The sequence below is a fragment of the Aethalodelphis obliquidens genome, unplaced genomic scaffold, assembly GCF_003676395.1.
Source record: "Aethalodelphis obliquidens isolate GAN/ISIS:26980383/991018 unplaced genomic scaffold, ASM367639v1 scaffold4, whole genome shotgun sequence".
NCBI lineage: Eukaryota > Metazoa > Chordata > Mammalia > Artiodactyla > Delphinidae > Aethalodelphis > Aethalodelphis obliquidens.
Genome location: NW_020837948.1, coordinates 20,114,213 through 20,129,219, shown reverse-complemented (window position 1 = coordinate 20,129,219; position 15,007 = coordinate 20,114,213). Strand labels below are relative to the sequence as shown.

General features: G+C 39.5%; 1 pseudogene; it reads left to right on the top strand.

The window, feature by feature from the left end:
• Positions 1 to 1,205: 1,205 nt before the first annotated feature.
• Positions 1,206 to 14,749, top strand: LOC113617642 (60S ribosomal protein L35a pseudogene; annotated as a pseudogene).
• Positions 14,750 to 15,007: the final 258 nt, after the last annotated feature.

Sequence of the window (15,007 nt, the reverse complement as noted above, 5' to 3'; positions counted from 1 at the left end):
TTTCTATGCTAGGAGTCCCTCAAAATATTTCAATATTTTAAAACTTGTCTTAAATAATAGAATTTATGAGAGAAAATGCAATTGATATGGAGGGAGAGAAAGTTCATAAGACAAATGGATGAAGACTGGTTTGGAAATTCCCTGTTTGATTTCAGGATGGCCAATGGGCTTGGTAGGAAATTGAAGGTGAGGGCGTGCAGAACACTGGAGAGAGCACAACCCTGAGCTGGGTGAACACAGTGCAGCATGTCAAGGAGAGGACAAATGATTAGGAGTGAAGAATACAGTGGGACAGCAGGAGGCGTCAGCATTATGACAAATCTATAACTGATGGAGATATCGGCATTTTCAAAATGTGTTTCCAATGTTTGATGAATCTACACCTCTACCTTCAAACGACAGCGAGAAAAATGGTGAGGCATTTTTTCCATACATCGCATGCTAAGCTTTAAAATTCAGCATTATTTCAGATTCATATTTTATTGATTCCTATGGAGTTTGAGGTACATGAGTTGTCTAAAAAACAGAATCATGACAGAAAGATCATCCTGATTCTAACTTATTACAGGTACTGTATGGAGTTATTTACAATAAAGAAGGTACATACTTCCAGTAAGAGCCTGGAATTTTGTTAATGCAATTTTTCACAATACTACACTGGCTTGGATGTAGGGCAGAGTAGAATTACAAAGAGTTTGTCTCTGGAGGGGCACACAGAGATCTGGAAGAGCTCTCCAAAATATCTCCAAAAAAGATGCCTAAGCCCCAAAGGTCACACTATTGTCTATATTATTCTTAAATATTGATGTTCTTGAATTTTCTAGTTTAAATCTATGCTGGTCCTTTCCTTGTTGAGGGCAAATTCTGAGTACCCCCAATAAAGTAGGGAATAGGCCCCTGAAATGGTATTTGCATGAGGAGCTCCCAAAGGGAGAGTGAGTCGGGCAAACACCACTGGACCAGAGACAAACTTCAATCGTGGCAGAAGACTGAGGATTCTGAGTACATCGGGGGTCACTTGGGTTTGCCCTTCACACCAAAGAGGAATGAAGTAGAAATAAAAGTTAAAGTTCTGTCTTGCTAAACAGTGTTAAATCAGAACTCATTAGAAACCATCTAATTGGAATAACAGTTACACAAAGGAGAGAAAAGCATTCTCCTTGACACAGCACCTGGAATCACTGGAAATCTGGAAAAGACAGAGCATGCGTAGCCCCTCAAAGTCTCCAATGCTTCAGCAGAAGCAGGACACCATGGGCCACAGCAGAAGTGGCAGGGATGCGGCATCATCCATCAGGCGGTCATCAGTGCCTGACAGAGGTGGCCACGGTCAGGGGAACAGAGGGGGCAATCAGTGTCCAGCAAAGGCATCAGGACCAGAGGACATCATATGACCACTGTCTGCCCTTGATCATGAACACAACCGAAACAGCTCAAGGACTTCTAGATATGATTACTTGGGGGGAGAGAAAAGAACTTTGCAGCAGACAGGCACAAAAGACACACAGCACAGGTTATTACTGTTAACATCACCCCCAATATAAGATTAGGTAAGTGTAGCTGGAGGACACAAATTACACAGATGTCCAAGGTAAGTTTCCACAATCATCCTCAGAGGTCCAGGAATTCATAACCTGGGCCCCAGGACCCCCAAAAAATCCAGAGAAATATTTAGGGAATAAATACTTTCAAATTTTTAATAAATAAAAACACAAGTTGTCAAAATTCTATGTATGTATCTTTATGGATATTTTTTCTGGTGAAAATGTTCATAATTTTTATCTGATTCTCAGAGGGCTATGTGACACCCCTAAATTTAAGAACCTGAAATCTTTCTTGCTGCATCTCATTTCTCAGGATGCAGTGGAGATGGGAAAGGCCTTTTCTGTCCACCCTGGGAGCTTTAGAGTTGCTTTCAAAACTCTATAATCGGGGCTTCCCTGGTGGTGCAGTGGTTGAGAATCTGCCTGCCGAGGCCAGGGACACGGGTTCGTGCCCCGGTCCGGGAGGATCCCACATGCCGCGGAGCGGCTGGGCCTGTGAGCCTATGGCCTCTGAGCCTACGCATCCGGAGCCTGTGCTCCGCAACGGGAGAGGCCACAACGGTGAGAGGCCCGCGTACCGCAAAAAAAACAAAACAAAAAAAACTGTGATCAAGGGTATCTTTGATTTGCATCATCTTTGCCCCTGCAATGTCAGAAACTCCCATCCAAGTGATGAGGTCGTGCTTTCTCTCCTCCATCCTGCAGACTTGTAGCACACAACTGTGAACTGGGTTGACTCTACTCAAAAGAATCTCAACAGATCCCAGATGACAATGAAAGCAAGTTACAAAATTATAGCCCATTTTCACATCATTTATAAACCTTTCATAAGAATTTCCACCACCACCCCCCACTGAGAATGGTGGAAGTCAGAGTTGAGCGAAGATTGTAAAATCAGGCTCTGTGTATTCAGCAACAAGCACTATCTGGGTAGAAAGATAAGATATTGGACCCGCTCTGCTGGGCATGCTTTATGGGCAAGGAGACAAAATGTAATTGTTTAGTTTTATGGTCACAGCAGCTTCAGGTGATAGCAGAGAAGAATCTCATTTTCTTGTTGAGATCAGCAGGTATTTTATATGTGACTTGGAACTAAAAAGGAAAGAAAAAAAGTATAAGGGCATGGCTAAACATCAAATGATTAACAGACATTTTTTCTTCTCTTTTTAGTGACTGCATTCCAGCACTGTTTAGCTGGGGTATTAGAGTGATAAATCCAATCAAAAAAAAAAAAAAATTTACCAGTATGTAACCTTAGTCCAGCACCACTGACCTTGTAGGTAATTCAGTTTTGTGAGATAATTTCCAGGCGAACAAATTATAAATACAGGCTATTACTACTGTAAGCAAAATCCACTGCAAAAGCAGTTAGTTCTGAGATAAACTGCCTATGGAATCTACCAGATCCCCAAGGTCTTTCCATTGTGTTCTCTAGTCAAGATTCTAACATGAGCATTAAATTAAAAATTCTAGTTTCCAGGGACTTCTCTCCTAAGAACTTTAAACAGTGTCTTACAAATATATTTCACTATGCACATTAAAACCTAAAATAGAATTGGTCACTTCAAAAATTATTTCCCTGTGATCTATGTTACTGAGATAACACAGCAAATTTTGGTGACACGTAAGGACATATTTATACCGAAAAGGGGATTTTCAAAGGACATTTCTTCTGACAAATTTGTCTTTTAGTGACAGTAATTACTTATTCTGGAGACACTTAACCACTAATGGTGGGATAATCTCAAGATACAACTGCACATTTTTATAAATTTAAGCCAAAATTAATCAATCTATCTAATTTCAACTAAGGGGAGAAGAAATATTCTCTGAAGACCACACTTTCTTATGAGGCTGTAAGTTTAAGGTGGCAGTATAATTGGAAAGAAATTTATTAAAGGGCTGGAAATTACCCCCAAATTAAAACATTTACAGCCTAAAGCTGTAATTAGGGCAAAGGTAAAGGCACGAGGTTCACAAAGAAATCCTGGCTGCTTCTGACTGCTCCTTGGATGCATCTTTGCTAATTCATTATCTTGTTTCCATGGTTAATTATGGGAACTCCCCAAGGTGTGATATTTATTCTTTTGCTTTTGCCTTTTCCTCTATTTCATTCATTAACCTACATGTTTTGAACAATTCACATAGAGACTGAGCTAACATTGATAGATGCCCCTGAATGCTAAGCACTGTGCTAGGCACTTTGGGAGTTAACTGCAAACCCATGTGAAACGCCTAATTCCCCTGATTATTCCTTTCCACCAAACAGTTCCATGTGACTTTCTTAGCTCTAAAAGTATAAAGACAAAGGGGAGTCAAGAGGCAGGGATCTACTGATGAGCTACGTTACCCTGGGCAAGTCACTAGATCTCTCTCAGTCTCAGTAAAATAAAGATGTTGAACTAGATCAGAAGCTGCAAAACTGATCCATTGGGCAAATCCAGTCTTCAGACATATTTGCTTGACCTGCAAAATTATTTTTAAATCTGGAAGGTTATACAGAAGTCTGGATTTCTATCTTCTCCTGAAAAAGTAGAAGACCTAAGCCTGATTTCTTTGATGGCAATGATTGGCTGCAGCCAAGCAGCAGCTGCCCCTTTAGAATATTCCCTACAATTTCCAATATTCCCTATTGTGTTGCAAGTGTTCCCCTTCACTCATATACTTTACATGACTTGCCTCTCAACCAGATGGCCAACCTCAACACTAGAATGCACTGGTTTTACTTCTAAATACTACCCATTGTTTACTCTATTTTAGGCTTTCTCCCCACCCTTGTCCAGTACCACAAGCATACAACTGAAATCTACCTCGATTTTTTCAGTGTTCAATTCATATATTTTACTGGGCTACTCATCCCTTTCTAACTTCTGTTTGACCATTTTTGTCATACTTAACACCCAAACTTTAAAATATTTTTACATCCTTCTCTACTTTACTTTATAACCAAATGTTATAAACCCCTTCTCAGAAATTACAATTTCCATCCTCTTATACCCAAGTCATTACACTCAAGGCCAATATTCTTACTAAGACTCTTACCAATTCATACATTGAAAATAAGAAGAACCAAATTCCTTGCAGGTCTGTAAATCTTCTAATAACTTAGTGTATCTCCTAAAAAGCAACCATAGATTTCAAGGATTTTTTTAGCAGAGTACAAGCTGCTATCCAAGAGCCATTCCCTCCTCCTTCCTTACTTACAAGAATAGATTTTATGTGGGATGGAAATGCAACCAGTTAAAAGACTACATTTCCCAGACAATGTTACAGCAAGGTATGTCCATGTGACCAAGCTCTGGCCAATGAGATAAACAGAAGTCCTGTATGGGAATTCTGGGAAAACTGCTTAAAGGAAACCAACTTCACTGTAAGAAAAATTTCCCCTTTTGCCTCTTTTCCTTCTTCCCAACTACAAAACACATTTGGTGACTAGAGCTTCAGAAGCCATTTTGAACCAAGAGGTAATACTTTCGAGAATGTAAGCCATGACCTCAGATGGTAAGAGAAGAATGATAGGATCCTGGATCCCTAATGACCACAAAGCACCAGACTAGTGTTTAAAGTGTGACGTTAACATACTAACATACTGATGTTTCATTAACTTTTTTTTGTTTAATATTTTTAAGTCTAATATTTCCTATTAACAACTGAATCTAATTCTAACTAAAAAAGGTGGACTATCTTCTCCAGCTGACTCATTTTCCTAGTAATCCCTTACATTTTCTTTGCTTAAATCATGATGACTCTTTTTTCAAAACTGTTCATATTTAAGCTCTTCTATGAAGACTTTTCAAATTAAAAGCATCAAGCCCTTGTCACTCCCTCTTATCTCCAGAAGCCTCTCTGCCCCTCATATTGCAAGCTTCTTTCCTAGCTACTTTCTTAGCACTGAGCTGAAATGTTTTACACAATGGATAAGAATCAAAAAGCAGAGGGGAGAACCTCAGTGGAAGGGCAGAGAAGGAGAGCTGGAAGCAATCAAGGAAAGAGAGGGTCAAGAATAGAGAAAACTTCAGGTGTTTCTCAATTTGCTGTGGAGCAGTTTGGTTTGGTTTTGACCCATGAGGCATCTGTATCCCCTCAGCACAGAATGAACCATAAAAAAAAGAAGAGTTTGGGGAAAGCTCCAATTAAAAAGGTACAATTAGGGTTAAAAGAGGTACTGGATACCACAAGGAGTAGAATGGGAACTTTTACCACAGGGCATTGTTAGTATTGCTAAAAGGCTTAAGTTGGCCTTTATTTTGAAACACAGATTGGGCTTCGACATGATACCCAGAACCAACCTCCATTCTCACACAGTCCATGGTCTATAGGAGAAGGTCCCTAGGACTGTTACTGATTTCAAAATGTGTTGTTTGAACCTCGCTTCTCAGGTCATCTTTAATTTCTCAGAAAACCACAAAATGCATGGTAGTGAGAACCTGGGCTGTTTTGCTTCTAACTACTCCTTTTCTTTCCCTGCCATTCTGATCCCATTATAGTAAAATCTATTACAGAAATCTCTTTCATCATCTCTTCCCTTTATGAGCAGTTATCTTGTTACTTGCCAGCCAAGTAGAATGTCAGAAAGGTCATGATCAAAGACAGTAAAATGATATAACAACATCCACGCTAGAGAAAGAAAAACTAATGAGCCACTGACCTTAATATATTTGTGTACCCGGTGGTCAGTTATGTGAAATTCCTTGAAGCCTCTCCACTTTGAGTTACTGAAGAGGTAATTTATTTATTGAGTCATTAAGCTTTCCTAAAATACTCAAGGGGAAAAACACAGTTATTATATCTTGGAATTTCATCCAGACTATAAAAGAGCATCGGAATTGAATATGAAATATCAAGATGTCCCAACAGGGTGTAAACCCAGCATAGAAAGTATGAAGGTGGGTGAAGAAGATCAAAGACCCAGGTCACAGGTGATATCAAGAAGCCTGTCAGCAAGTAGCCAAGCCCAAGCATTAGACTGAAATGCTCAGTTACTTTTTTTTAAATTCAAGATACCGAAAATCCAAGACAAACTTGTTGAAGCAAAGTAGAGAATAAACTGACTCACAGTTGGGTTAAGACACGGATTCTTGAGACACCTATATATAATGGAATCACGCTGCTACACACCAGAAACTAACACAACATTGTAAACCAACTATACTTCAATTAAAAAAAAAAAATAAAGACATGGATTCTTGGAAGGATTCAAATGACGTCACAAGATGGTCTGCTTCTGTCACCTCTACTTAGCTCTCCTCTCCTCTGTATGTTAGCTTCATTGTTTAACACAGTCACCATCAATGGCCCATACATGATGGCTAAAGCTCCAAAGCATACAGTTCCTTAGACCTTAGCTTGCAAAAATTAAAGCCTGTGTTTATTGATAGAGTCTACAAAACAGCTCTCATTCTCACTCTGATGGAACCTGCTTGAGTCACGTGCCTAGCCTTGAACCCATGTCACGGGCTAGTGAAACAAGAATGACTTAAAACTGGGTCATGTATTCCATCTCTGCAACTGGGGAAGGCATGGCCCCTGAAGAAATTTGGGATGTGGTTACCAAAGAAGGCATAATGTTTAAACAATAGCCATAAATAAACACCCACTACACAAGTATATTGGACCCTGATTCTGGAAGCATACATATATAATAAACAAAGATAGGGGCACCAAGAAAAGCACGAAAGAAAAATCATTTTATCGAAATTGTTAACAAGTTTGAACCCTAGTTATCACAATAGGCATACAGGTCAGTAGCAGAGTAACAGCAAGAAGAAATCTGGGTAAAGCTCTGTAATTCTCACATGCGAAGGTCAAGATTTGTCTTAGATTCTGGTCAACAGTATGGTTGTGTCACATCATCTATGGTAAGAGAAGCACCTCAGAGGCAGGGCCTGACATTCTTCTGCTGAAGAATGAAGCGGACTTGAGCTGGGTCCAGAGGAAGAAAGATTAGCTTCATCGAGTTTTCTTAAACCTGTGGTCTTTTCATTTCCTTGGCTATGACGAGGATGAGAAGAAAGTGCCCAGCTGCTCAGTTTTCATGACCCATGGAACAGCCCTTCTGAAGAAATCAATGGTTGCATCTAAGGCCTTGAAATTGTCAAAAACTATGCAAACTTGGCTCAAACCGCAAAATAGTGACTAAAGAAATTAGGCCAAGTGGTTAGGAGAGCAACTGAATGCCTCAGTTTAGATTCTGAACTTGTTGCTTACCTCAACCGCTATCAAAATATGTAATTCAAAAGCCTGAGAGAGAAGGGCACTCAGTGAAAGGCCTTTTGTGTCAGCTGGGGGCTGCCTAATACCAGATGACAGCCTGACGCCTCTCCTGGAGAGCATCATGACAGGTCTGGATACTTGAAATCATCAGCTGCCAGAGGCGAGGTTCCGAGCAGCTATTGCCAGGCGTGGACAAAATGGAGATTCATGTGAGCAGGCAGCTTGCGAAACCCCAAGAGCAACGACTGAACGGGCAAAGAAAGGGGGGTGCTGTGTACTGATCCTGCTTGCCACACAAAGCTCAAGTCTAGCATAAGCAAGTGCATGCCTACTTCCAGTGCAGCTTGAAAGAGAACTTGTTTTCCAGGGCTCTTCCTAACTGTACTTCTGTCCTCGCTGGACCAGACTCTCCCATTCTCCCTCCATCAAGCCAGGTCCTCATTCCTACGGGTCACTGCTGACTGCACTTCTCCTGCAGTTCTACATGGAAGGTCTGAATTCCATTCTAACAAGCGAATTTTTCATCTAATATTCCCATTCTATATAGATTTGGTTTTGTATCCCTAGATTGGTTTGAAAAATATAGTCTTATTCTAAACCTGAACATATGCCATAGTAGAATGCTCCAGTATTCCTTGTCCAAATATTCACTTCCTGTCAAGCTTAACGTTGGATTCTGTTCCCAAAATTCCTTTTCCAATTCAAATCATTTAGTATGTACATTGATTAAAACATTAAAGTATGCATTGACGTTTAATTTGAATCTGTGTGTTATGCCACCAAATAGGTAGCATATCCATTCAAGACAGAAAGAAAAAGTTAAATAATTTTTGCACCTGCATAACAACTGGAGAGGTGCCAGAAGCTTTCCTCACTCCTCACCTGAGACTATATATATGACTACTGTCTGCATTTTCTTCCTTATTCTGAGCTCTAGAATTAGTCCCCTTTGCTGACAAGATAACCATCATGAGCTACTCGGGTCAGTACTGAGGGACAAGCATCAAATCCCACTTGCTGTCAGCCTCACCCCAATCCCATTCAAGACAGCAGTTTTCTAAGAAACCATAAACAGGCTTGACCCCAGATCCCTGGAAGGTTCCTGCCTGCTGAGTCCCAGGTTGATGATAAGCCCTATGCCTTGATTCCGCTCAACTAGAAGTCTTGCAGGTCACTTTCTTCTGCTCCCAAGGACTTGGTTTTCCTACCTGCAACCAGGTCGACTTGATGCTTTCCAAATACTTCCCTCTGGACATTTCATTATTTTGTTTCCACCTGTTTGTCAATATATTCTTTTTACCTCCTTTAGACCAGCCCGAGGCCTCTAACTTGCTAAGAAATCATTTGTTCCCACTTGTCAATTTCTACATGTTATGGGACATTATGTTCCATCCACCTGGCTAGACCTTTCCTGCTACCCTGAATCTTGGCCAGGGCCTGCCCTCCTTATGGCCATGAATTCTGCCTGTCCTGGCCAATTCAGTACATACAGTTCTGGCTTGTATATAGCAGGTACTCAATAATGGTATTTGTTTTGTTTTTATGTCCTCAAATAATTGAAAATGGGAAAAATGGTCATCCTACTGTGAGCCTGGATCTGTACAGTAATTCTAACTACCTGAAGGCAAGTATTATTTTCCTTTCAGACCATAACAGAATATATTAGTTTATTTCTTGTCCAAACACTAATTTCTCCATCATACAGATCAGCATTCTCAAGCTTTGCCACTGAAAAAGCCCTTACTTCAGAGAAGAATAAATTCCTAACTCATGCATCAGTTCTGCTTTCCCATGAGCTGTAATGTCTTTGAACTCTAATGTTTTATTTTATTTATTTATTTAGGCCACACCACGCAGCTTGCAGGATCTTAGTTCCTCAACCAGGGATTGAACCCTGGCCCTGGCAGTGAAAGCACCAAGTCCTAACCACTGGACTGCCAGGGAATTCCTGAACTCTAATGTTTTAGCTCAAAAATAAATACAAATTTAGCTTCTGCCTCATTATAAATAATATATATATTGCATATAATACATTTCATATATATTCATATTCTACTTTCATATACATCCATATTCTGCCAGGATGTACTCACGGCCTAGTCTGATAATGCATGACCAAGATTAATATTCTCTTCAGAAGAAAATGTTAAGATCTATTGGACTGAGTATAAATATGATGGAGAAAGTCTACCACCTTTAGCCTCCTTAAAAATCTACATTATTTTCTCTTTCTCCATGTCCCCTATGAAATAGGACAACTATGCTTCCCTAAGAATGTTGTGACGTTAAAAAGCTTCAATTTTTCCTGGGAATTCCCTGATGGTCCAATGGTTAGGATTCTTCGTTTCCACTGCAGTGGGCATAGGTTTGATCCCTGGTCGGGGAACTAAGATCCTGCATGCCACTGGGTGTGGCCAAAAAAATAAAATAAAAAGCTTCTATTTTTCCTTTCAAAAGGGAAATAGCAATTCCCAGTTACCTCATATAAGATGAAATACATGAGATGATTTTTATTTCTAAATTTACTGAAAATACATTAAATCCATATACTAACTTTGCCTATACATTCATATCTGTAATTAGCAATATCAATACACACTTTTTTCTACTTTTTTTTTTTTTTTTTTACTATCTCATCACCTTTCAGAGGAAAAAAAAATTTAAGCATAACATACCTTGAAATAAAAGTTAACATTATTGGCTTAGATTAAGACACTTTTTGGTGCCCATTAATAAAGAAAATTGTATATCAATTAAGATCTTCAAATAGATAATACAGTCCAAAAATGTTACTTTAATGAGTCTGATGGACCTTTACACAGAAGACTTAAAACAAGACAAATGCCAATTGGCCTGGGAGCACAGTCCTTTAAAAATAAAAAGCAGGTTTTACCATACAGTAAAGTTTCACAAACAACAGCATTTGTTACAACGTGGCAGAGTGGGAAGAAAGAAGGATAAGGACCAGAATGATAGATTTCACAATTCCGAAGATCACAGTCCTGGAGCAGTCCTCAGGTCCTTGTAGGCCTTACCATGTCCTCAAGTATTAGACACAACTCCCTTTGCAGGAAACAGGAGAAGAGAGGAATAAAGGCTTCTTTGAAAAGCAGTGATAAAGGGGTCCCTGGAGGATTTCTGAGCTCTTGAAACAATCTTCATGGCAACAGCTTGACTCTGCTTCCTGCTACAGTGAAGGTTGCTGGAATATGAATTAGGGGTGAAGCACTGGGGCTATTTGCAAGTTCATGTTAAAATTTGATTTTCCAAACTCAGGAATACAGTTGATTCAGAATTAAATCAAAATAGTGCTTTAAAGGTGCCCTGCAAAGGACCTCAGTGCATTAAATAAGTACCAACTAGCTTTGCTCTTACAAGTGGTCTCACGGGAGAAAACTTAGAGAAGATTCCATCATTCTCATGTTAAAGACACAGAAATGTCTGCAGAATATGATATCTCACCAATGGTCATAACATCTCACAATGTCATCAAAAGTTATGTATGGAAATTGCTTATCAGGTCAGTATACAGTCATCCATATTATACCACTTTACATTTATTTTTAAATTTTAATAAATCTAGTTAATGCCTTCTTTACTATTATAACATTTCTTTCCCATCCCAAATCATTACATATTTTTCTTCCATAAAAGTACATACTAATAATTAGTGATGTTGAGTAGCATCGACATATATACACTACCAAATGTAAAATAGATAGCTAGTGGGAAGCAGCAGCATAGCACAGGGATATCAGCTCAGTGCTTTGCGATGACCTAGAGGGGTGGGATAGGGAGGGTGGGAGGGAGGCTCAAAAGGGAGAGGATATGGGGATATATGTATGTATATGGCTGATTCACTCTGGTGTACAACAGAAACTAACACAGTATTGTGAAGAAATTATACTCCAATAAAATCTATTAAAAAAAAAAGTCCATACTCTAAAAGCTAATAAGCAAACCAACAAGCCTGAAAAACATACAAGGTGGGGGGGATGTATAAAACAGAATGTATAAAATAGGCATCTTGTATAAAATATGTAATGTAGAGATTTACTACCTCTATCTGTCTTAGGGCACTTTTGACGTATGGCTCTATATTCTCTCATTTCCTAAATTCTCAGTTTCCATCGATTATAACATTACCTTAACAACACCTTTTGGGGGTCAAATACTACATAGTAATCCCTTTATTCTTCAGTATGAAAACGAGTTTGATTTTCTTATTTAGCAAGTTTAAGATTGACGGTATACGTTCAAGTATTAAATCTGCACTTCCCACTTATTTTAATTTGTTGGGTTATTGAAATTCCTTATTGAATTAGTAACTAAAAGTTAAATAGCTTCTCTTGCATGTCACCTGGAAGCTGGTGATAGGAGCATATATACAGTGATAGTCCTTCATGACATGAATTGTTCCTGTAAGCATCTTCTAGCTTGGAAAAAAAAAAGGAAGCTTTATCCCAAAGAGTGGTAATTCCCACTACATAAATTTACTACCTGAGACTTGATAATCATCAGCATCCATGTTCTCATTCAATGCTGCACTGAGATACGATATATTCAAAGCACGACACATGGTGCTACCTGTACCCATAACATAGCTGAGCGACCACGAGATGAACTGACACCTTCTGTGCACAGGCAAGTTCCTACATGCACATGAAACACGTCCTAAGTTTCAGTCCTTTTATTGCTGGTGACCTGGTTTCTTTTGCTATTAATCAAATAAAATGTCTCATTTTCAGAAACTAGACCTAAAGGGAACTCATCGAGGCGATATGCAAAGTGACAGTGCTTTGTTAATGGACTGTTACCCATAGATACCCTCCATAGAAGGCCTCCTTTTGGGGAGGTGTGGTAACAGAATTTCTAAGATGGCCTCTTAAAAATGCCTCACCCTAGTCCCCAGAAACTGTGACTCTAAGATATCACACACACGAATATGTTTTGTTACATGACAAAAAGGACTTTGCAGGTGGAATTTTAAGGCTTCTAGCCTGTTCACCTTAACATGGGGAGATTACCCTGGACTGTTTGAGGAACCCAATGTAACACATGCATCCTTAAAAGCAGAGAACATATTCTGGCTGGTGGTAGAAGAGAAAGGCAAAGGGGAAGTATGATAGATTTGAAGCAAGAGAAGGATTCAATGGACCAGTGCCGGCTTAAAGATGGAGGGGGCCACATGGGAAGGAACCCAGGGGGCCCCTGGAACAGGGAGCGGACCTTGACTGACAGCCAGTAAGGAAATGAGGATCTCAGTCCTACAACTGCAAAAACCTGTTTCTGCCAACAATCAGAATGAACCTGGAAATGGATTCTTCCCCAGAGCTTCCAGGGAAGAGCCCGGCCTGTTTGGCACCTTGATTTTGGCCTTGTAAGAACGGGAACAGAGAACCCAGTAGAATCCACAAAGACTTCTGATCTACAGAAATGTGGAAGTGGCTGTAAATGAGTAAATTTGTGGTAAACTGTTATGGCAGCAGTAGGAAACTAGTACAGGCAGACTGCGTATGGAGACAACCTAGAAGTAATTGACAAATTCTTAGAAATGTACAATCTCCCAAGATGAACCAGGAAGAAAGAGGAAATATGAACAGATGAATAATTATCAGTAATGAAACTGAATCAGTAATTTTAAAACTCCAAAAAAACAAAAGTCCAGGACCAGATGGCTTCACAGGAAAATTCTATCAAACACCTAGAGAAGAGTTAACACCTATACTTCAGAAACTATTCTAAAAAGTTGCAGAGGAAGGAACACTCCCAAATCCATTCTATGAGGCCACCATCACCCTGATACCAAAACCAGACAAAGATATCACAAAAAAAGAAAATTACAGGCCAGTATCACTGATGATCATAGACACAAAAATCCTCAACAAAATACTAGCAAACCAAATCCAACAACACATTAAAAGGATCATACACCATGATCAAGTGGGATTTATCCCTGTGATGCAATGATTTTTTCAGTATCTACAAATCAATCAGCGTGATACACCACAGAAACAAATTGAAGAATAAAAACCATACAATCATCTCAATAGATGAAGAAAAAGCTTTTGATAACTTTTAACACCCATTCATGATAAAAACTCTCCAGAAACTGGGCATAGAGGGAATCTACCTCAACATAATAAAGGCCATAGATGACAAACCCACAGCTAACATCATACTCAATGGTGAAAAGCTAAAATCATTTCTTCCAAGATCAAGAGGATGGAGAGTCTTGCCTAGTCAATTTGAAGAGGCAGAGCAGCCCAGGTGACCATGAGGGTGACTGGTGTCCCACCTAGCTCAACCCCCCCACTAGAGGCAGAGCTAACAATATAACCACTCGAGCTGTGCATGCAGGCCTTCAGGGTTTAGCTATCTGTACATATGATTAAGATTTTGTAGCATCTCACTTTTTCAGAATGAAGTTCCTGAAGACTTGTTCTTCTAAGTCTGAATTTTTAAGTGGATATTACTGTTAAAAAATAATTGTTCATGGTTCAGAGCTTAAGAGGTCAATATCCTGAAGATCACACCAGAAAGGCTCTCTCAGCTGCCTTGGAGCCCGTGGAAGCCTACTGGGCACAGGACTTCTAAACTGACAAATACGTCTGGAAGGCTGTGGTCCAAGGCCATTTTTGCTGGCTATAAGTGGGGTCCCCGGAACTTGAGGGAGCACACAGCTCTTCTTAAAATTAAAGGTGTTTATGCTTGAGATGAAACTGAATTCTATGTAGGCCAGAGGTGTGCTTAGGTGCACAAAGCAAAGAACAACACAGTAATTCCTGGTGGAAAATTGAACAAAACCAGAGTAATCTGGGGAAATGTAACTTGCATTGATGGAAACAGTGGCATGATTTGTGCCAAATTCCGAAGCAACCTTCCTGCTAAGGCCATTGGACACAGAATCCAAGTGATGCTGTACCCTTCAAGGATTTAAACTTATTGAAAAGTAAATAAATAAAAGTATGGATTTGTTCTCTTGTTAAAAATAAAGACCCACCAAAATGGTTTCGTTTAAGGTGATGGTTTTGGTGAACTCAGCCTACATAAAATTGAACATATCATTTGCCATGCCGGGTGTTTTCCTACTTTCTCAATGATTTCTATCAATTCAGTTCACTAGTATCTCCTTCTTTCACCCAATCTCACACCAAAAAACAATATTCCCTGTACCAGAAAGACAGACATTTGTCCTTATTCATCTAGCATAGACTAAATGACACCTGTTAGGTGCCAAGACATTTTAT